Raw genomic sequence first — 25,466 nt, 5'->3', positions numbered from 1 at the left:
GTCACTAGAAACTTTCTCGAATTCACAAGAAGGGATTAGTCTCTGACAACCGCATAAACATGACAACTTTGTTTCCCCAAGATAAAACATATCTTCAGAGTCGTGGAAACAATAGATAGATATTTCACTCAGTCAATCGTGCATGCTTCATTTCACTAGAGGTGCAGAGAAAATAGAAAGACGGGCGTTTTCAATAAAAGGTTTTATTGAACAGTCTTCTTTCTAAAGCATAAGAAATGAACTGCTACAATAGTAAAACTGTTTGTAAAATATAATGCATACAGTATAAATAGTAGAATAAAATAATACTGTAAGAGCATTGTATGGTTCCTAAACCATAGATAAATACATACATAAATAACAGAGGCTAAAAAGTACTCAACAGGTGCTTCTAAAATACGCCTACCTCGGTGTACCTAACCTAAGCTTAGTACGAGGGAGGAAGTAAGTGAGGTGTAGCATAAATGTAATATTCGTTTGCCAAGACTCTGCTCAAGATTTCTCTGAGCGTCTAATCAGCTCCATACCTTAGTTTAGAATGGATAAGGCTGGTCTTGGGACTCGATTTCCCAACAACCCGCAAGGGTAGCTTGGAAACACTGGAGCTGGATTTCTCGGCAGGAGAAAAGACAGCGTCTCTCTCAGTGTGTCTGCTGGAGGGTCGGCTTCCTTCGGCACTTGCTGTAGCAGGGAGGGTCGGGCAAATAGTTAGTCAAACTGCTCCAAACCACTGTGTGTTTGCTTGGGTGAGTGTGGGCATATTTATACTTTGAAGGTGCTGACTTTGACGTACCGTTGGACATAATAACGTCATCAAAGACTCTCAGTTCTTTGAAAACTCCATGAGTTCTTGAATAAATCAATACTCAAGCAAGGGGAAGTCCCTGACTGCTGAAGGTGGATTTTTTCAAGAAATCGTTGTGGATTTTTCGGAACTAGTGGAAGTATCCCTGCCGTATTTGGACTGCATGAGCTATGCCTAATATGGTTAGGATTTCTATGCGTATATAAGGACATGGTGATTTATACCTATATAAGGGCATGAATTTGGAAACCTAAAATAGGGTTCTAAAATTATACATAACAACCACTCCACGCTATTATGTTCATCTAAGTTCAAGCACTAAAACTTTCAATCTAGAACATGTGTTTACAACCCCCAAAAATTCATTTAAAATGCATTTTGAAATGGTTGCACACAAAAACTTAGCATTTTGTATAGTACACATTTAAAGGAAATGACTTCATTGTAAGCAAATGATATGCTATAAGAAATGCTAACTAAATGAATCATGAAAATTACATTTATGAAATGGCTCTTAGTTACAGAAGAAAAAGTCGAGACCATCCGATAGCAGAATATACAAACTGTTTTTGTTTGTGGATTAGTCTAATATTGTTTCTTAGGAAGTGTTCAAGGAATTCTTGTTCTCTAAGAATAGTTCTACTTCAAGCAGATTGCTTTGTGCCAAAGTTCAGTCTGTTTTGGAAAAAATCAAATCAAATTGTAGTGAAGTAGTGTTCCAAACATGGAAGCTTTTAGCTTGAAAAAGTGAAGGTCGAATATCAGAGTTCGAAAGAACGCTGTGTGCTAATTTCAAAAGTTATTCTCAGTGTCAGGAGAAAACATTAAGTCATCAAGGCTGGCAAAGAAATCGTCAACCACAGTAGATGAAAGTTTGACTACTTCATTAAGAAGGTCAATTGTGCACAGATGCAAAGCATCGCCGTCAGCGTCAGCTGCATTAGCAATGTTCATATCAGTTGGTACCTTTGTGCCTGTTGATCTGCGTATCTCACCTCCATTTGGATTTGCTGGAGAGATCTCAATGAATGCCGTCATCAAGATTGGTAGCCGCTGGGGGCAACACAACACATGAGCCGTTACCAGACCCAGTAATGCGTCAGCATCCGTTGCCATAACTGATGGTAGTGTTAGACAGACATCTAACACGCAATCCTCTCCACAAAACAGGCATCGTAGAACAGGTATGATGCAATCTTGCCAGATTGGTCTGAATGACAGGAACCATGTGGTATTCAGATCTCTCCATCGAGCCAAGCCAAGGATCTGTGTTATTCTGTCATGGTACCTCATAGCCTGCAGCGCATTCTCCATGCTGACTTGGGTATCGCTGGTGGCTGGATTTACCATAACGGAGCAGGAGGAATAAAAATAAGATCCCTGCTACGAGTCCCAAAATGAGAGGTAGTCCACCGAACATAGAGTGGATGAAGTTAGAAAAAATGCCCAGGACTGCTTCAAAGGGTGCTAACAGTCCCGAAAAAATTGTCTTAAATACATATGCAATACCACCGGTATCAGAAGTGTTAAAGATACGACCTAACATTTCTGCAAAATGTACTGGGCAGTTTGTTGATAATAATGCATGTATCTCTGCAGAAGTCCTTGCAACTTGCAGATCATACGTCTCTCTGGACGAGGTCAGCTGCACATTTGTTTGCAAAAGAATGGCTTTCATTCTGCTTAAAGTATCAGTTCGTATAGAAGAGATGTTCAGTGAAGGCCATAGAGGTGATTCCCCGTCTGTCTTGGTTTTAGGAAACAATACTTGCATACAGTAAGTGACCCTGGCTGACACAGTAACAAGATAGCTTATTCCTGGCAACATTCCACAACAGCTGTGATCATTTAACATAACGTAGCTACCATTGGAAAGATACCTGAAAATTGGATCTATCACCGCTGTGGGAGAACCCTGCAGGTGGCAGGAAAGGTTATTGGAAGAACCTTCGCAGGCTCCGTGTAAATTAATACCTTGACACAATAGTGTACCGCTCAGTGAGTTTTCACAATTTTTACCACTAAGAAATACTTCCTTTCCCCACTCCAACATTTGTGTGTGTATGGTAAATCCCAGGTCGACCTAATGTATTCTTTACCCAACCTTTCATGCAGGCCTGCTGGTATGTGATTTAAGCAATATTGAAACTGCAAAGTCGTCACTGGTATCGTGATGGTGCCATGTATTATCCATTCAACTGATGGTTTCTCAGAAACGATCAATGGTAATCTCTCAAGTTTTTCAATGCTCAGCACCCTATAGTCTGCACCCATCTGTGCCAACGAGATTTGTTTATCTGTAAGGTTAAATACAGTAAACAATGACGTACTGTTGATTAAACGCCAGGGCACGTAGACTGAACAAAGGTTTTGCAACGTCCAGCCTAATAGCATTATAGAACATAAATGAGACTGGCCATGTTGTAGCATTAGCAAGTCCTGTTCTATTATGTCTATGGCAGATGATACAATGCTGTCCAAAGAATATATTCTGGACGACAGAGTTGTTAACCCATTGTCAACTACAGAGAGTGGTTTCTCTAAATTAATACCATCAATTTCTCGTATTCTTTCAGCTGTTTCCATTTGTGTGACTTTCCAAGCTTCATTGTAAGAAGCGTATATACCGGCGTATATGAAACATTTATGACGTGGACTAGGAGGACCAAGTAAGAATTCTCTTAAATCAACACCATCTTTAAGCAAAGATAAGTGTTGCTTTATGTCTGGAAGTGTGGGTCTCTGTAGCCACTCAAGGCATAGTTTTCCTACACTATAAGTTGTTATTAACCCTGGATGTTGTCTTTGGATATTTATTGTATCTAGTCGAGTTACTATGATCCCTTGTGTCTTGTTCAGGAATCTATCTTGACAGTTATTTGTGACTGTGGGACAGATTAACCATTTTTTCCATTCAGGATTTGTTCTGTTCTGTTGTAAAATATAATTTACGGCTGCCTCCTCATCTGAAGTTAAATTACTTTCAGGTGTGGGCTTAGGTATGGACGGTTTGTTTAAATCTATTATCTTAGCAATGCCAAGACAAGATGTCTGTTGAACAGTGTCATTTAGGAACACGATTTGTTCTGGGATGATGCAGGCTCTGAACAATGTTTCTAAACCTTGTACCTGCCAGTCTTTTGTGCCCCAAACTGTTTTTGTCTCAATGTTGTCTTTCCAAAAGTCAAAGCCTAAGGTGGACAATTGAGCATAAAAGACAGCAGAATAAATTTGTTTAGTATTTGTCAACATACTTTTCATGCCTGTCTTATTCACATTTTTTAAGTAAAAACGTTCTGGGTTTGTAACATTAAAACCTGTGAAATATGGAAATTTTCTAAGAAACGTTTTAGAACTACCTTTTGGAGGAGTTGGACAATGTTCCCATTGATTATAAGTTAAAATATTTCTAGGGGTTGCAGATTTATGCAAGTAATGATGGCCAAACTGATTATAACAATACATTTCTTCATAATTTGATGAGTATTCATGTTTTGTAAATTTTGCTGACATTTCTAAGTCTGCCATCATGTTATTAACAGTCTCAAAGTCCCAATCATCAGAAAATGTGTTTGGTGAGACGAAATCACTCAAGGAAACCTTAAATTGATTAGGAATCTTTCAGTTGTATCCCATGCTATTCCACCAGGTATTGGGACCGCTGTGATGTTCACTGATGACTGGTCTCGTTGTTCATGATGAGATTATTTGTGTGGCTTCAGGAGCAAGTTGATGTTCTTATTTGCTGTGTCCATTTTAATGTGCTTTACATCTAACATCTTTCCCAAACTTAAAACAAGAATGAGCCATAACAGCAGATAAAGTACACCTAACAAAATCCAAAGTTCAACCCAAGGTGAAACCAGATATGTATTTGTAAGCTCTTGACCAAGTTCCTTTACTTTTTCCTTGAAAGATTTCTTTGCTGGCGTAGTTTCAGGTTCACTGGGATCCTCAGAAAAGTTTATTGAAGTTGCTAAAATAGCCAGAGGCAGTTCTGTCAATTGTTGGTATCGCATCCGAATTCTTTGAAATCGCTCCCGTTGCTTGTTCCCTTGACATGTTTGTATAGTCAGAAGCTACATCATTGTAGACGGGAGTTTCTTGACAAACTGTTATTTGCGTTTTAAGAGGCACAAGTTCCATGGCTTTATTGCATAGTCCTTCTTTTCTCACTGCAGGTTTATCAAAGGTGATAAGACTTTCAGTTTGAACCTCTTGGATTGTATCAAGATTTGGTCATCTGCTACATCTTGGGAGTCCACTGGGCCTACTACTTATTATTGGCCACATGGTGTGGTTTGACCCGGTCGATGGACACAACATGGTTCTCCTTTTTTCCAGCAAGGGGCGGCAGTAACACTGATCTTGTTCCGTACATTGCTAAGACAGGTACTGGTTTTCTGTAATCAGCCCCAAATTCCTTCTTATCCGCTATTTTCTCCCTGACCAGATCCCCAATCTTTGGAATCCAGACAGGTCTTGCTGGGACAGGTGGTTTTTCTTCAGTGGTCGTTGGCTTTTCGCTGGTATTGCTTAGACTTCTTCTTGTTTCATTTAAGTCCTGTAAAACAGCCAAATGATCTTTGATATCAAAGGGTATTTGTTCCACCACTGAAGTGCGATGATCGAGGTCTTCAACCAACATTCTAGTACCAAAAAGGATTTCATATGGAGTGATTCCACCCAGAGAATGTCTTGACAGGTTATTAAGACTATGTTAGACATTTGACCCACCCATCACCCAAACCTAATACCCTAGCTGTTATAGATTTCTTCATGTCACGTTTTTTTCTCTCCACGATGGAATTTCCCTCAGGATGGAATGGACTCAAAAATTGCAATGCAATGCCCAAGCTGTCCATGGCCTCCTTGTCAGCCCTAGAGCTAAACGCAGAACCCTGGTCAGAATGTAGCTTACCGATTGCGTATGTGCTGATAAAGACTTGCAAACCTTTTATAACAGTTTGAGCGTCAGCTGAGCACTGAGGCCACATCCAAATGAATCTCGTCTTAATATTTGTGGGACCGCATTTGTCCTTGCTGACGTCTGCGTGTAGAAAGCCTAATGCTGTCTAACAGTGGTGTCTGTACTGGGCTGGCTACGTTGTAGTCAGGAATCTGGTGGTGTTCAAAGCTGTGGTCTCTGTAGCAGACATCACAATTAATTCCAAATTTGTATATGTGGAGACTCATCCCTGCCACCTGTACATCTTTTTAGTTCTGCTAGCAATTTTGAGATCCCTTGATGTATCAGACCCTCTCCCATATGTGCTCCGAAAACAAGAGCACGTCTCAGGTTCCTGTTTGGAATTACCCTATCCCCCACTCCAGGGATTTGAGCAAAAGGAACAGAGTTTGCATCAATTGTGTATGTATGCTGGAGTGGATAATTTAGAGGTAACGTCCCTCCACTGCCTTTGCTCGTGGCATTGACAGCGAGCATGGTTTCACCATCTATCGTTGTTTTTGAACAATTGATTATTGCTACGGAAGCAGTTTGCACAGCTGCCTTCTCGGCTTCATCAGCAAATGAATTCCCTTCAACGTAAACGCCTTCCGCTGATGACTCAGTGTATGAATCACGTGAGTCTTTTATAGTTCCTTCTGCAAAAGAACTACTTGTTCCCAAAGCTATTAATGCTTCATTGTGCCATCTTTCGCGTCTTTAAAACCATTTTGAATCCAGGTCTGCAGATATTCATTGTAAGACTGGACGCAGTAATACAAAGCGCACACTATGAGTGTGGGGAATTCCCGATCTGTATTTTCCAGTGCCAACTTGAACGCCTGAAGTTCAGCTCGGTGAGCTGTACAGTCTCCGAGAGATTGAGTTTTTGTGACCATAGGTCTGAATTTAATAATCGCGGCAGCAGCCTTTAACAATCGCGCACGCAGAACTGTAAGCTTCTTTACCTCCAATCCCGGACTGTGCTAATCCGTCTGTATATATTATACAGCCATAATGTTCTAGAGGTAGAATTTCAGTAGGCAGAGGACTTTCTTGTTCGTATTGGAGAAATTCATGTGTCTTCAAGTAAGGGTCAAACACGTATTCAACGTCTGTTTCAGCAAGAGAATTAACCCATTGTATCCATCTCGGATGTAGAGCTTTTGCATTTGAAATGCTTGCCTTTGTCACTGCCTCTAAGACAGGTACAGGTGTAATGACTTTAATGCTTTTACCCTGTGCGAGGGCTCTCTCCTTTGCTACAGCAGTCTGATCCACTGTCAGAATTTTTTCTGTTGAAGTGAATTTCATTCTAGCTTGTGTGTACAAGTGTGATTTGTAAGCTATTGGTACCTTTTCACCTTTATTAAAGGTTAGGTATGTGAATCCGCATCTCCCTAGGATGATTCGGATAACAAGGTTGCGTACATTATCGCGTGTTTGTAAGTGTGTTGTTGCCAACATATCTGTTTGCACTGAAAGCAAAATTTCAGTGTGTTTTTGAGTCCAATTAGTTGGTTTGAAATCATGTTTGATTAATTCGTAGAGAGTTTCAACCCTTACTGCGTAATTCAGAATGTAAGTTCTTCCGCAGTTTAGGAATTCTAGAATTGACTGTAGGTTTTTCAGCGTTTTTGGAGTTTGGAGCACCGCACATTTTTCGAAAAAGTTTGCAGCAAGGCTTTTGCCTTCACTTGAAAGTTTGTATCCGAAGAATAGGACGTTGAGGTGGGTGATTCTGGATTTTTAAAGTTGAATTTATACCCTTCTGAGGTGAACCCAAGTATTATGGTGTTCACCCTGTTCAAGTGCCTGTACAAATCATCATCTGTAAGATAGATGTCATCGACATAAGATAATGCCTCATCATCAAACATTTGTAGTAACTCTGTTACTCTGGCTGAAAATAATCCTGGACTATTCTTGAATCCCTGGGGGAGACGGCAAAATTGTCCCTGTGTCCCCATGATTGAGAAAGCTTTCAAGTACCCGCTTTCTGGTGCAATGTTTTGACAGAAGAAACAGTTTGAAATGTCTAAAGCAGTTTTATATTTCTTCCAAACTATATTATTCATCAGTTTTGCACTGTGTGAATTTTGTACTGCAAAAGTTTTGCAACAAGAGTTGAAATGGCTGAAGTCCAAAACTAGACGATATTTATTGTCTGGTTTGGAGACTGGAAACAAAGGATTGTTCATTGATGAGGTGCATGTTTAAATCACCCCTTGGTATTCAAGTTGATCTAAGATCTCCCTGACTTGTTTTTTAGCTTCCTGCTGTACTGGAAACTGCCTTTGAGCAGTAGGTTGATTTTTCAACTGGATTTTATGGAGAGGAGAATCCTCATCCCGTCCCACATGATTTTTTTATTATGCTGGAGCCTGGGCTACAGCCCATTTTCTGGCATAGGTGTATTTTTCATGAATAGGAATATGATTAGAGAAGGCTAGCATAATGATTTCTTCACCATGTGGGCACTCCCTGACAAATTCAGGTGGCCAGTCCTTTTCAGCCAGAAGGATGTCATAGCCCTTACATAGTTTTTCCCAAAATAGTGCTTTTATTTTTTTAGTTATGTCCCCTTCTATTCGGAGTGTTACTTCATACAACTTATGGGGTACACTAACCCTGGTATCTGCAGTTTCAATCTGAATGCATGCATTCAGATCCACTGTCTCCAGATGATCTTTCAGGCTCCTGCGAGCTATGGTGACCTCTGCTGCGCTGTCCAGCATTGACTGAGCCCACTCCCCATTCTTGAGTTGTGTCCTCAAGATCCTCGCATGTCTGATTTTAATACTTGCTACCTTATTTTTGAAGAATTGAGTTTACCTATTTTTTGGAACGTGTTGTTCGTCTTTGGACTTCATGCGTTCTTTTTGTTCTGATCATCCTCTTCTTTCGGATTTCTGCGAGGAAGTCTAAAAGGTACTAGAGGATCATGTATCAGTATCTTGATATCTATCCGGTTTTCTTAAATTAACCCTCTTTCTAAGGTTATATCTCTTTTCAGAGTGCTCCTCTTGAGGAGATCTACCTCTGGAATGAGAGCGCTTTTCTTTTGGAAGTGATTGTCTACTATTTTCCATTTCTTTTTAGGAGTAGTTAGATTGTTTTTGATAAAAAACTTTTTCAGGATCTGTTAGCTCAGGGTTTACAAGTTTTCCTCCCAAACTATCTCTTCCTAGTTCTTCATAGGATTTTTCAATAATTCTGGCAAGTTCATACGGTTGCTCAGTAATATCAAGTTCTTTTAATTTTTGGCAGATTGCCACTGATGCTGCTTCACCTTTAATGTTACCTAATAAGATAGCTGAGACCTGTTTGAAATCTTTCAGTAATTTCATACCAAGATTCAAGGACCCCTTCCGGACTTTATTCATTTTGAAATTGTCTCAGAACGTCTGGTATTACCACCATAGACGGGACACCATGTGTTTTTGTGTAGATTTAAGTAAAGACTGTACCCCAAGTGTCACAGTCCTCTACGTGTGGTGCAATCCCCATTGGTAAACAAATTGTTAGAATCCTGTGTTTCTCATGAGGTGTACTATCAGGAAATACTGCCTCTATTTGAGTAATTTTCTGGGTTAACCAGAATGGAATTTGTTCCCTTTTTACGGGCAACTTACCGACTACTGACTGTATAGTCTGTGGTGTAATTTTGTTTGTGTGTTCCCCTGATGAGGGGTATGCTGTGGACTTCTAATAGCAGCTTGGACTGTTAAGGTCTGCATGACATATTGTACAATTGTCTACGTATTTTAATTAATTGTTTTAGCTGAGCTAACAGTTCTACATTTGACATTCTTTCAATGTTAGGATGTAGTGTATAGCTGGCTAGTAGCGGCCATGTAGCTCCTGGTTTACCTAGTGGATCAAGCATGGTAATGTGATTTTGATGTTGTAGGGTGCCATTAAACCAGAGCTGATTATCTTGGTAAGTTAGTGGAATTTCAACATCCTCGAAAGGAATGTATTCCGCTGGATGCTCCTCTATCTTATAGAAGTGGAACTCATGTGTTACTGGATTTGCTTGCAGAAAGACAATCCGTGAATAGAATACCTCTGTAAGCCGATATTCATGTGCCTCTATTACAAATATTACCTTACCACCTCTCGATGATACTCCATTATTTATGAGTTTGTACGTTATAATTATTCTTGCATTTGCCGGGATGTGTATAGCATCCGGGTCATTTTCATTAAAACCTGTAGTATCTAGGTTTTGTGCGGCTCTAGCCAACTCTTCGTCACTCTCGGTCATTTTTTATGAAGGTTTGCAGAGCAAGTTTCAAGGAAAATAAAGATAAGGTGCACAATATTTTAGAACACTGTATCCTTCAACATTGAACAAAATCAAAAACTAATACATAGATTTTCCGTCCTACTCGGTTTAAGGCGGATATTTCATCCTATAACCCACTCCAGACGTCTATTGGAGTTTTTACGTGATAAAAGGGGTCTCTGTGAAAAGCCCGACTGAGTTACTCTGGTATCTAGCATTAAATTAGTGCCTTGCCCCACGTTGGGCGCCATATAGTGTAGTTCCTATATTCCCAATAGGCTCTGCGCATTGGAATAATGTATCCTATAAGATTCAATAGCTCTTTATTACCAAACACTCAATTTAATAATAAAGTCAGTGCTTTTATTCAAGACTTTTTCAATTTAATAACTCTAATGACACTTCTATTAATACAATTGAAATGCCTTCAAAGCTTCACTTCGGGTCTTCAACATAGCATATGCTGTCAGAAAACGAAAGACTTTCACTATGCTCTTCTATTGAGACAAGTTAAGAAACTTAAACATGCTTATTTCACTTCCAAAACTACATGTAGGTTGCATGATTTGATTAAAGCTAAATCAGGCGTTAACAAAGTGTTGTTGACTATTTTGCTAAAGATAACATCTGAACTTCATGGAGGTCAGAATGAAACCGGTAGAATGCTTGATAATTATTAAAATATTAAATCTGAGTGCCAAGCTATTAAATCTATTGGTAATGATTTGGATTTTCTATATCAATCACTAATACTGATTTAGAACATTAATTTAAATTATTTTATGAAATATTACACCACAAAGATATTGACCCTTCCAAATCTAATATTCAAACATTTTTTGGTGGCCTCCCTATGCCACCATCCCTTGCAGACAACTTTCATGAGTTAAAAGCTGACATTATTCTCAAGGAGATTTTGAATGCAAATAAACCTCAAAAAACAGCAAAAGCTCCTGGCCTGAATGGGTTCTCTAATGATCTTATTTCAGCTGTATCATCATTTTTCACTCCTTAGTTATTAGAACTTTTTAAATCCTTGTTTTCTGATTCCAAAGCTAGCAGCACTTTTATGTAAGCCTTGATAACCATAATTCCTAAACCAGATAAAGATCCAATACTTTGTAAACAATATAGGCCTACTACACTCTTACATTATGATTTTAAGATTTTTGTCAAAGTCCTAGCCTCGTGTAGAATCTGTTGTTTCTCTTCTTGCTGAATCTAATCAATCTGGTTTTGTATAGAGAAGACTTCCAGATGATAATGCTAGGATGTGCTCCAATATTAGCACTCTAGGTCGACATTCTAACTCCCCACTTGTAGCACTCACATTGGATGCTGAAAAAGCATTTGGTTGTATTAATTGGCAATTTAAGTTTACCATTATTCATTGGTTTGTGCTTGTCCCAAAATGTATTTTTTTTATGAAGCTACATTACCCTAATTCCCAGCAAAGTGTTTTTGCAAATTGTTTTTTTTTCCCTACTTTAATTTACATAGATGTACCCAGCAAGTATGCCTCTTTACCATTTAATATGTGTCCTGTGTTTGGAACCTTTCCTGGAATTAATCAGCTGTATTACATTTATATTGGGTTCCAAACATGGTTCTCTAAGTTATCTTCATATGCGGATGATATCCTAGTATATATGTCAAACCCTGTGACTTCTCTGGATTCATTTTTACAAGAAATCTCCTGGTAATTTAGTATCTTGAGACATAAACTTAATTTAAATAAAACTCAGGTTTTAACCCTCGATTCTCACTGTTACCAACACTTTTTTACTTCTACTAAATGTACATAGTGTCCCTCAAAGGTTAAATATCTTGGTGCTTGTTTTTCTCCCACTCTTCGAGAATCACTGTGTCATACATTTGGTACATTAAAGTCTAAAGTACAAGCTTTATTTTCAGCTTGGTCTAAGTTATATTTCTCATAGTGGGGAAGAATCAAAACTATTAAAGGATGATTGAACCCCACATATTATAAACTATTTTCAGTTTAAAATTCCTAAATATTATTTTAGACAAATTGACACTGCTTGTACAATATTTCTATGGAATTGTAAATACCCATGTTTAGCTCTCTCTAAGCTCAATTGCCCTAAATATGAAGATTGTGTTAAACTACACCATTCTTTTTAAATTAGACAGTTTTCTGGTTTGATTCATGGTTTTCCAGATCCACCCTTACTAATGTGGATTATTTCTGAACCTTCATTACTAAACGATTTTTCTTTTACAGCTATTATTCATATGTCACACAATTTGCAGTGAACGGAATGTTGCCTTGAAGAATTTCACCAAGAAACCATTTTGAAATACTTTTTATTAAATAGAATATTCTTTAATAATTTAATGTTCCAGCAATGTTTCCTGCATTGTTCCATTTGGTATAATATGATTCTTAAAATAAGTAACATCTTTCTATATTAAACATTGGAAGGACCAATGTACTATTTATGTACACCAATCTATGAAGGGCAATACTACAGCACCCTTTCACTAATTACACACGCAATATCAATTGCCTGACTCTTTTTTGAAGAGTTTCAATTAATTTCCAAATCTATTCAATGTTATTTCAACAAACACCATATAACTCCTTTTGTTACTAATACGGGTATTACCTCTTGATAATGTTATATGCGGTTCTATTTCTAAAACTGCTCTTATTAATAAGACCATACTATCTACCTATTCTATTGCACTAAAAGTCCGTAAGTTACAGGATGATGACTTATCTAATTCATTTTCTTCGGATAAATTGAAGCTGAAAATATTTTCTACTTCTAAAGCCACGTGCATTACAGAGTCTGTCTTTTTTATTTATAATAGAGCTGTTGTTACACCTGAAAATGCTGCTAAATTTGACCCGTCTGTTTCTCCACTATGCTGGTAATATTCTAAATATAACATTTCTCTCAGTCAAATGTTTTATGATTGTTGCCATGTTAAACCTTCTTAGGCTCCAGTTGGGTCTACATGTTTGTAAATTCTTCAAAGTAACATTCTGTTCACACTGAACATTTTTTGCTAGGTTCTTCAACACCTAATATTATTTGAACTATAAAGCCTCCACCGTTAGATTTCCTAATTGCACTTGCTTTAAAAGTAATACTACCTATTGGAAGGGCTTTAGTCAACATTCTGCACTCACATGGTGAAATTGTGCTTGTGCTGAACATAGAATACATACAGCATCTTCTTTTACTTTACTTTGAAAGGTTAAATCTTATCTATATTGGTCACCCTTTACTACTTTTCTTTCCTTGCATAGCCCTGTTCTTAATTTGTTTTTATTCTTTCTTCTTCCCCCCTCTCCTCTGGTATCCTCATTCTTCCACTATTTACTTCTTTCACTCTTTCTCCATCTCTTTTTGTATAAAAATATGTAGATTATTTTCATCAAGCATTTTTCATTTGTTAATAATTCTTTATTATGCATTTCCTTGCATAGTTGTCTCTTTTGTATCACAACTATAGTATAACTTGAAGAGAGCAGGATAAAGACTGATTTGCATATGGCTGAGCCCAAACAGAGGTGGCATGGTGAACAAAAGAATTATGGATTTAACCCAGATCTCTTGACTGGGGTGATTGTTTGATTTGTTCAGCATTCCATCCATCAGTTCTTGGTATAGCATTTTTTGCCCTAAGTGGGATGGATATGCCTAAATGTGGGCCCCTTGCTTGCTGTGCCTATGGATTCAAGCTAGCTGGCTGATGATGTGTAATACCCTGAATTCAGCCCAGGATGCTCATTTCGGTTCCAGGGAGGACCTGGCTTGGCAGTTTGGGCTGGACTGGTCCCCATAAGGAGCAGGGCCAGGACTGATTTGCATATGGCTGGTTCCAAACTGGGGTGGCATGGTGAGCAAAAGAACAATGTATTTCACCCAGATCTCTTGACTGGAGGTGAATAATTGATTTGTTCAGCATTCCATCCAGCATTTGTTTGCACAATACATTTATAAAATGTGCATTTCTCCGCTCTTACTGCTCTGTGTGCCTGCAGCCTGTCTCCAATATATGTCTGGGGTGGGTCACAGTAACACTTGGTGCATTCCTTTAACACAGCAATAAACACAGGAAGGGTTTCTCTCAACCTTCTTTTTGTTTACTTTAACTTACTACGCTATTGTGACTGATATGACATGTAACACAATGATCCTCTGGTAAAGCACTCTGATACCACAGAGTCTAGCCAGCACTATATAAAACTTTTTAGATATACCTTGTAACACAACGATCTTCTGGTAAGGAGCTCTTATACCTCCGTGTCTAGCCAGCACTATATAAAATTCTCAAATCATATCAACTCAAAACTGTTTTTCCCGAACATTGAGACCTGATGCCCGGTGGAGCTGCAAGACAGCTATTGAGGAGATTGGCCCTGGTTTGTCCCTTTACCGTCACCTACCCAGCCGGATATTGGGCACAGTTCCTCCTCATCTCCCTGCTACGTCTCCTTCCTCCCCGCCCGCCTATAAATTCTCGCTACGAATTCTCGCAACATTGTTTTTGTGTATTGTACCATACTATGCTCTTGTAACTGATGTGACTTTTAACGCAACAATACTAAATGTAAAGCGCTTTGATACACTCTTGGGTCCAGTTTGCTCTATATAAAACTTTATAAATAAATAAATAAGGGTGGTGTGACAGAGAACTCATCTGCTTTTATCTGCATTCCACGTTTGTAATAACTTCATTTCCGCAACACTCACATATAAATATGGAATGATTTATAAAAGTAAATGCATTAAGATGGTACATTACAAAATCTGAGAAAATCATTTAAGTCATTAAAACATTACAATGTAAAACTGTGCTCCATTCTTGAACATCAGCAAGGTATCAAAAATCAGTGCAAAAAGCTTTGATTTGAGGTATATACAATACAGTAAATCCTTGTCCCTGGTTAAATATGGCCTTTGTTCTCATATTCCAAATTCACAATAGGAATTTAGCATCAGTACATACATACAATGGGCGGGCGTCACTTCTTAATATTCCAAGAGCAACACGATAATTGTGCATGTCCATTTGTTTACACAAAGGCTTGATCCATGCCTGACGAGGTCCTGCATATACCTGGCAAATGAAGAGAACATGCATAATTAGTTTCATCAACGTTTCTCCTGATGGGCACAGAGTAGACTCATTAGGTACCCATTTGCAGGTAAAAATCACAAAGGGAGAGTACCCATCCACAGTCCATCTGAGAATTTACGCCATCCTAAAAGAATTCACAAACACCAGTGCATTTAAAGTCAAGGAACTCCCTGATCAACTTAGATCTAACAGCTGTGTGGGATTTGATCTGCAACATCCAGGTTCAGTATTGCTTTTGTAACTGCTCATTTGATGGCATGGCAATGGAAGGTGGAAACAATCAAAGTTTCCTCAAACTCATCAAAACAACAGCCTCCTTATATGTGTCAGCCAACTAATTTAATTAAATGTGTCTACTCTGCATAATGCCCTGTGGGCAATAGCATGATGATGACATTCCGGAATGGTCCATATCCTCCTCCAGAATAAGATATGGCACAATCATGCCTTATTGGGTATAGCTCTCTTCCCCATATCAAGCAACAAAGGATACAAAGGAATGCTGGGCAGAAGGTGGGAAAGATTTTGAAAGAAGTTATTCTCTGAGAGTGTCAGACCAGTGCAGTTGGTAAACCCTCAAAGGTTGGAGCCATATAGGCCAGATCACACATTTTTCACCTTTATATTTTCAGAGCTGGGGTTATTGGTTATTGTAAGATGGGCAATGCTCTGCAAGGAACGTCCATAATCTGAGTATGTTTAATGTCCTGTTATCCACAGGTTTTTTGCAGGACATAGTTGCAGATAGAATAATTCCCAAGTAGTTGAAAGAGTCCGCCCTCTCTAATACTATTCCTCCTAAAAGCTAAGTTTCATTTAAAGGAATTATGCTCATTGAATGACATAAACTTTGTTTTCTCCTTGTTAATTGCCAGCCCTTGAGCAAAGCAAAACTTCTGAAAGCGAAGTAGCAAATGTGGAAGACCAATAGGGGTTTTAGACACTAAAAAGATGTCATCCACAAAAAGCATTATGTTAGTTTATGTTGTAGCCAGTATGGGGGCGTCAGTGTGTCCTTATACATTCTGATAGATCTTCCTCTGTAGAAAAAGGGGAGGATGACACTTACACCTGATTAGGCAGTATACTGTATCCCAAACAAAGGGTTGATTACCCTCTACTGCTAGTCTTGAGCCAGGGCTGGAAGGACAGTGCCTGTGTGCACTTCAAAAAGACCTTTCATTGAAGTCACTCCCACTTCAAATGCACAACTGGGTATAAGACTACACTACTGGACCTGTCAGGAACTCTGTCAGGAGTAAAGACTGCTGTGCTACAAGGATAGCCGCACTGCTTCACATCTCCCATAGCAGAACTGCTTTTCTGCTTTCCTGTGCTGTCCTGTTGCATGCTGATCTCTGCCTCGCTTAGGACAAGGACTGGACCCATCACACTTGAACTGATAGTGACTACAAGGGTTTGCTGGCTTGCCCCTATTCTGAAATCTCAGAGCCATCAAATACTTCCTTTAGCCCTGAAAAAGCACTTGGGCTCTGTTATCTGTCAGTCCAACCCTGCCAAGTGGTACCAATCCAGTCTTGGGCCCTAGAAGGCGATCTCTACGAATAACAACTACCACTAATGTATGAAGAATGCCTTTGCCTATATCAAGGATAACTGCCTGAAGCTCAACATTTACAAAACTGAAGTCCTGATCTTCGACAGACACATCTCCCTCTGGAAGAACTCATGGTGGTCTTTGGAACTCGGAACCTCCCCTTCTCCAATAGACCATTCAAGTAACCTCTGCATTATCCTAGACAGCTATCACTTGATGACATGTCAGGTCAATGTGGTCTCCTAAGTCTGTTTCCACACTTTCTGCATGCTTCACAAAGTGTTCAAGTGGCTCCCTATCAACACCAGTAAAAGAGTGGCACAGGCCCTCATCACCATCCGGCTGGACTACAGCAATACACTTTAAAGGCACCAGTACTGAACTCATGAAAAGACTCCAGACGATACAGAACACAGCAGCCAGACTGATCCTCAACCTGCAAAAAGGATCTACACCATCCAATACCTAAATGACCTCCACTGGCTCTCCAGCCGTAAAAAAAGCCATTTGAAGGTTCTGACCCACGCCTACTAAGCCCTTCACAACCAAGGACCCACCAACATGAACCCCTGCCTGAATTTCTGCTCTCTTCCCAGAAACCTCCACTCCACTCACACATATACCACACATCTGCAGCTGCAACAACGGAGGACACCACTTCTCCCACCTCACCACCAAGTCCTGTAGCATTCTCTTCTACCTCAGTACTTCACCCTCATTGACTCACTTCAGAAAGGGACTCAAGACCTGGATCTTTAACTGATACTCGCAGATCAGTGCCTGGATACTCTCTCTGGTGATAAACTGCACTATATAAGTACCACTTCATTGATTGAAAGGTGATTTCTACAGTGCTGATCCACCAAAATGGATGCATCAATGATTATATGCTGATCTGAACCAACGAATGACCCTACCATGCCAGCACTGCTTTCTCTCGATAACATGGGTTTGATGGACTGTGGCACTCAACTACATTACTTCAACAGACTGTGCAATTCAATGTCGACAGGCAGCTTGGCTCGATGATGATGCATCTCTTGCATCATAAAGGCTACTGAACTCAGGGGATCAGAACCGACGCATCACCTGCATCCACAGGATCAATAACAAAGCCTTGCCTCCTTTGAAACACACATTGAGTATTCCATGTCTACGCTTCCTCCATTTAAGGTACTTTTTCAGCTGGACCAGCTTGGGTCCTGCCCTTCATTGCGGTTGGCCTAAACTTTGGGTTTACCACAATCAAAAGTGACCAGATTTTCCTGTTCACGCTTAAGGACTCTAAGCACTTTAATTTGATTTAATCTTTAAAAATTCATACCTCCGGTTCTACATTTTGGATTTTTGTCATTTTGATCTTTTTTTTACTGATCAAAGTATTTTCTATTTTTCTAACCCTGTGTGGAGTATTGTTGTGGTGTTTTGATTATGTTGCTGTATGTGTGTTTTGAACAAATACTTTACACATTGCCTCTTTAGATAAGCCTGACTGCTCTATGTCAATTTACCATAATAATAGTTAATCTTTTAGTATGTGTCCAGCTTACCCTGACTAGAGCTGTGGTTTCTGCTTGTACCTGGTGCAAACTCTGACACCCAGAAACCCCATTTCTAACACTCCCCATACACAAATGAGCGCAATTAAAAACCCTCACCCACACTTTCAAAACGCTACAAAACACTGGCCCAGTATACCTCAACAATCACATCTGCTTTCACAAGCCTTCCAGACACCCCTGCTCATCCAGAGAACAAATTGTGCATGTTCCTCATATACAGAAAACCAGGTATGATGATTGAGCCTTCTCCTACATCACTCCTAAAACATGGAACGACGTGCTGCGACACGTAAAACCTTCCCTTCAGTTCTTGAATTCCGCAATGTAGTGTAGGTTCTATATTCCCAATAGGCTCTGCGCATTGGAATTATATATCCTATAGATTAGATGTAGGACTGAGATCGACTAGGTCTCTATCGAATATACTAGACTTAATTGTGTGTGCCAGCTAGCTCAGAAGTCACTAGAAACTTTCTTGAATTCACAAGAAGGGATTAGTCTCTGACAACCGCATAAACATGACAACTTTGTTTCCCCAAGATAAAACATATCTACAGAGTCGTGGAAACAATAGATGGATATTTCACTCAGTCAATCGTGCATGCTTCGTTTCACTAGAGGTGCAGAGAAAGTAGAAAGACGGGCGTTTTCAATTAAAGGTTTTATTGAACAGTCATCTTTCTAAAGCATAAGAAATGAACTGCTACCATAGTAAAACTGTTTGTAAAATATAATGCGTACAGTATAAATAGTAGAATAAAATAATACTGTAAGAGCATTGTATGGTTCCTAAACCATAGATAAATACATACATAAATAACAGAGGCTAAAAAGTACTCAACTGGTGCTTCTAAAATACGCCTCCCTCGGTGTACCTAACCGAAGCTTAGTATGAGGGAGGAAGTAAGTGAGGTGTAGCATAAATGAAGTATTCTTTTGCCAAGACTCCGCTCAAGATTTCTCTAAGGGTCTAATCAGCTCCGTACCTTAGTTTAGAATGGATAAGGTTGGTCTCGGGACTCGATTTCCCAACAACCCGCAAGGGTAGCTTGGAAACACTGGAGCTGGATTTCTCGGCAGGAGAAAAGACAGCGTCTCTCTCAGTGTGTCTGCTGGAGGGTCTTCTTCCTTCGGCACTTGCTGTAGCAGGGCGCGTCGGGCAAATAGATAGTCGAACTGCTCTAAACCACTGTGTGTTTGCTTGGGCGAGTGTGGGCATATTTATAACTTGAAGGTGCCGATTTTGACGTACAGTTGGACATAATAACGTCATCAAAGAGTCTCAGTTCTTTGAAATCTCCATGAGTTCTTGGATAAATCAATACTCAAGCAAAGGGAAGTCCCTGACTGCTGAAGGTGGATTTTTTCAAGAAATCCTTGTGGATTTTCAGAACTAGTGGAAGTATCCCTGCCGTATTTGGACTGCATGAGCTATGCCTAATATTGTTAGGATTTCGATGCCTATATAAGAATATGGTGATTTATACCTATATAAGGGCATGAATTGGGAAACTTACAATAGGGTTCTAAAATGATACATAACACACACTCCACGCTATTATGTTAATCAAAGTTCAAGCACTAAAACTTGAGCACTAAAGCATGTGTTTACAACCCCCAAAAATTCATGTAAAATGCATTTTGAAATGGTTGCACACGAAAAATTTGCATTTTGTATAGTGCACATTTAAAGGAAATGACTTCATTGTAAGCAAATGATATGATATAAGAAATGCTAACTAAATGAATCATGAAAATTACATTTATAAAATGGCTCTTAGTTACAGAAGAAAAAGTCAAGCCCATCCCATAGCAGAATATACAAACTGTTTTTGTTTGTGGATTAGGCTAATATTGTTTCTTAGGAAGTGTTCAAGGAATTCTTGTTCTCTAAGAATAGTTCTACTTCAAGCAGATTGCTTTGTGCCAAAGTTCAGTCTGTTTTGGAAAAAATCAAATCAAATTGTAGTGAAGTAGAGTTCCAAACATGGAAGCTTTTAGCTTGAAAAAGTGAAGGTCGAATTTCAGAGTTCGAAAGAACGCTGTGTGCTAATTTCAAAAGTTGTTCTCAGTGTCAGGAGAAAACATTAAGTCATCAAGGCTGGCAAAGAAATTGTCTACTACAGTAGATGAAAATTCGACTACTTCATTAAGAAGGTCAATTGTGCACAGATGCGAAGCATCGCCGTCAGCGTCAGCCGCATTAGCAATGTTCATATCAGATGGTACCTGTGTGCCTGTTGATCTGCGCATCTCACCTCCAGTTGGATTTGCTGGTGAGATCTTAATGAATGCCGTCATCAAGATTGGTAGCCGCTGGGGGCAACACAACACATGAGCCGTTACCAGACCCAGTAATGCGTCAGCATCCGTTGGTATAACCGATGGTAGTGTTAGACAGACATCTAACACGCATTCCTCTCCACAAAGCAGGCATCGTAGAACAGGTATGATGCAATCTTGCCAGATTGGTCTGAATGACAGGAACCATGTGGTATTCAGATCTCTCAAACGAGCCAAGCCAAGCCAAGGATCTGTGTTATTCTGTCATGGTAACTCATAGCCTGCAGCGCATTTTCCATGCTGACTTGGGTATCGCTGGTGGCCGGATTTGCCATAACGGAGCAGGAGGAATAAAAATAAGATCCCTGCTACGAGTCCCAAAATGAGAGGCAGTCCACCGAACACAGAGTGGACGAATTTAGAAAAAATGCCCAGGACTGCTTCAAAGGGTGCAAGCAGTCCCAAAAAAATTGTCTTAAATACATATGCAATACCGCCGGTATCAGACATGTTAAAGATATGACCTAACATTTCTGCAAAATATACTGGGCAGTTTGTTGATAATAATGCATGTATCTCTGCAGAAGTCCTTGCAACCTGCAGATCATACGTCTCGCTGGACGAGGTCAGTGGCACAGTTTTTTGCAAAAGAATGGCTTTCATTCTGCTTAAAGTATCAATTCGTATAGAAGAGATGTTCAGTGAAGGCCATAGAGGTGACTCCCTGTCTGTCTTGGTTTTAGGAAACATTACTTGCATACAGCAAGTGACCCTGGCTGACACAGTAACGATATAGCTTATTCCTGGCAACATTCCACAACAGCTGTGATCATTTAACATAACGTAGCTACCATTGGAAAGCTGCCTGAAAGTTGGATCTATCACCGCTGTGGGAGAACCCTACAGGTGGCAGAAAAGGTTATTGGAAGAACCTTTGCAGGCTCCGTGTAAATTAATACCTTGACACAATAGTGTACCGCTCAGTGAGTTTTCACAATTTTTACCACTAAGAAACACTTCCTTTCCCCCACTCCTACATTTGTGTGTGTATGGTAAATCCCAGGTCGACTTAATGTATTCTTTACCCAACCTTTCATGCAGGCCTGCTGGTATGCGATTTAAGCAATACTGAAACTGGAAAGTCGTCACTGGTATCGTGATGGTGCCATGTATTATCCATTCAACTGATGGTTTCTCAGAAACGGTCAATAGTAATCTTTCCAGTTTTTCAATGCTCAGCACCGTACAGTCTGCACCCCTCTGTGCCAACGAGATGTGTTTATCTGTAAGGTTAAATACAGTAAATAATGACGTAGTTTTGATTAAACGCCAGGGCACGTAGCCTGAACAAAGGTTTTACAACGTCCAGCCTAATAGCATTATAGAACATAATTGCGACTGGCCATGTTGTAGCATTAGCAAGTCCTGTTCTATTATGTCTTTGGCAGATGATACAATGCTGTCCAAAGAATATATTCTGGACGACAGAGTTGTTAACCCATTGTCAACTACAGAGAGTGGTTTCTCTAAATTAATACGATCAATTTTTCGTATTCTTTCAGCTGTTTTCATTTGCGTGACTTTCCAAGCTGCATTGTAAGCAGCGTATATACCGGCGTATATGAAACGTTTATGAAGTGGACTACGAGGACCAAGTAAGAATTCTCGTAAATCATCGCCATCTTTAAGCAAAGATAAATATTGTTTTATGTCTGGAAGTGTGGGTCTCTGTAGCCACTCAAGGCATAGTTTTCCTATACTATAAGTTGTTATTATCCCTAGATGTTGTCTTTAGATATATATTGTATCTGGTCGAGTTACTGTGATCCCTTGCGTCTTGTTCAGGAATCTATCTTGACAGTTATTTGTGTCCGTGAGATAGATTAACCATTTTTTCCATTCAGGATTTGTTCGGTTCTGTTGTAAAATATAATTTACGTCTGCCTCCTCATCTGAAGTTAAATTACTATCAGGTGTGGGCTTAGGTATGGACGGTTTGTTTAAATCCATTATCCTAGCAATACCAAGACAAGATGTCTGTTGAACAGTGTCATTTAGGAACACCATTTGTTCTGGGATGATGCAGGCTCTGAACAATGTTTCTAAACTTTGTACCTGCCAGTCTTTTGTGCCCCAAACTGTTTTTGTCTCAATGTTGTCTTTCAAAAAGTCAAAGCCTAAGGTGGACAATTGAGCATAAAAGGCAGCAGAATAAATTTGTTTAGTATTTGTCAACATACTTTTCATGCCTGTCTTATTCACATTTTTTAAGTAAAAACTTTCTGGGTTTGTAGCATTAAAACTTGTGAAATATGGAAATTTTCTAAGAAACGCTTTCGAACTACCTTTTGGAGGAGTTGGACAATGTTCCTATTGATTATAAGTTAAAATATTTCTAGGGTTTGCAGATATATACAAGTAATGATGGCCAAACTGATTAAAACAATACATTTTTTCATAATTTTATGAGTATTCATGTTTTGTAAATTTTGCTGACATTTCTAAGTCTGTCATCATGTTATTAACAGTCTCAACGTCCCAATCATCAGAAAATGTGTTTGGTGAGACGAAATCACTCAAGGAAACCTTAAATTGATGAGGAATCTTTAGCAGCTCAACAGGGCCATAAATGTCGTAATAAGTTGTATCCCATGCTATTCCATCAGGTAGTGGGACCGCTGTGATGTTCACTGTTGACTGGTCTCATTGTTCACGATGAGATTATTTGTGTGGCTTCAGGAGCAAGTTAATGTTCTTACTTGCTGTGTCCATTTTAATGTGCTTTACATGTAACATCTTTCCCAAACTTAACACAAGAATGAGCCATAGCAGGAGGTAAAGTACACCTAACAAAATCCAAAGTTCAACCCAAGGTGAAACCAGATATGTATTTGTAAGCTCTTGACCAAGTTCCTTTACTTTTTCCTTGAAAGATTTATTTGCTGGCATAGTTTCAGGTTCACTGGGATCCTCTGAAAAGTTATCGAAGTTGCTAAAATAGCCAGAGGCAGTTCTGTCAATTGTTGGTATCGCATACAGATTCTTTGAAATCGCTCCAGTTGCTTGTTCCCTTGACATGTTTGTATAGTCAGAAGCTACATCATTGTAGACGGGAGTTTCTTGACAAACTGTTATTTGCGTTTTAAGAAGCACAAGTTCCATGGCTTTATTACATAGTCCTTCTTTTCTCACTGCAGGTTTATCAAAGGTGAGACGACTTTCAGTTTGAACCTCTTGGATTGTATCAAGATTTGGTCATCTGATACATCTTGGGAGTCCACTGGGCCTACTACTTATTATCGGCCACATGGTGTGGTTCGACCCGGTCAATGGACACAACACGGTTCTCCTTTTTTCTAGCAAGGGGCGGCAGTAACACTGATCTTGTTCCGTAGATTGCTAAGACAGGTACTGGTTTTCTGTGAGAAGGCCCAAATACCTTCTTATCTGCTATTTTCTCCCTGACCAGATCCCCAATCTTTGGTATCCAGACAGGTCTTGCTGGGACAGGTGGTTTTTCTTCAGTGGTCATTGGCTTTTCGCTGGTTTTGCTTAGACTTCTTCTTGTTTCATGTAAGTCCTGCAAAACAGCCAAATGATCTTTGATATCAAAGGGTATTTGTTCCACCACTGAAGTGTGATGATCCAGGTCTTCAACCAACATTCTAGTACCAAAAAGGATTTCATATGGAGTGATTCCACCCAGAGAATTTCTTGACAGGTTATTAAGCTACGTTGGACATTTGACCCACCCATCACCCAAACCTAATATCCTAGCTGTTATAGATTGCTTCATGTCACGTTTTTTTCTCTCCACGATCGAATTTCCCTCAGGATGGAATGGACTCGAAAATCGCAATGCAATGCCCAAGCTGGCCATGGCCTCCTTGTAAGCCCTAGAGCTAAACGCAGGACCCTGGTCTGAATGTAGCATACCGATTGCGTATGTGCCGATAAAGACTTGCAAATCTTTTATAACAGTTCGAGCCTCAGCAGAGTGCTGAGGCCACATCCAAATGAATCTCGTCTTAATATTTGTAGGACCGCATTTGTCCTTGCTGACGTCTGCGTGTAGAAAGCCTAATACTGTCTAACAGTGGTGTCTGTACTGGGCTGGCTACGTTGTAGTCAGGAATCTGGTGGTGTTCAAAGCTGCGGTCTCTGTAGCAGACATCACAATGAATTCCAAATTCGTATATGTGGAGACTCATCAGTGGCCACCAGTACATCTTTTCTAGTTCTACTAGCGATTTTGAGATCCCTTGATGTATCAGACCCTCTCCCATATGTGCTTCGAAAACGAGAGCACGTCTCCGGTTCCTGTATGAATTTACCCTATCCCCCACTCCAGGGATTCGAGCAAAAGGAACAGATTTTGCATCAATTATGTATGTATACTCGAGCGGATAATTTGGAGGTAATGTCCCTCCACTGCCTTTGCTTGTGGCATTGACAGCGAGCATGGTTTCACCGTCTATCATTGTTTTCGAACAATTGATTCTAGCTACGGAAGCAGTTTGCACAGCTGCATTCGCGGCTTCATCAGCCAATGAATTCCCTTCAACGTGAACGCCATCCGCTGATGACTCAGTGTATGAATCACGTGAGTCTTTTATACTTCCTTCTGCAAAATAACTACTTGTTCCTAAAGCTTTTTATGCTTGATTATGCCACCTTTTGCATTTTGCATCTTTAAAACCATTATGAATCCAGGTCTGCAAATATTCATTGTAAGACTGGACTCAGTAATACAAATCCGCCACTATGAGTGTAGGGAATTCACGATCTGTATTTTCCAGTGCCATCTTGAATGCCTGTAGTTCAGCTCGGTGAGCTGTACAGTCTCCGAGAGATTGAGTTTTTGTGACCATAGGTCTGAATTTACCATCGTGCCAGCGACC

The sequence above is a fragment of the Lissotriton vulgaris genome, chromosome 4_1 (assembly GCF_964263255.1).
Source record: "Lissotriton vulgaris chromosome 4_1, aLisVul1.2, whole genome shotgun sequence".
Lineage (NCBI taxonomy): Eukaryota > Metazoa > Chordata > Amphibia > Caudata > Salamandridae > Lissotriton > Lissotriton vulgaris.
Note: the sequence above shows the minus strand (reverse complement) of the source record.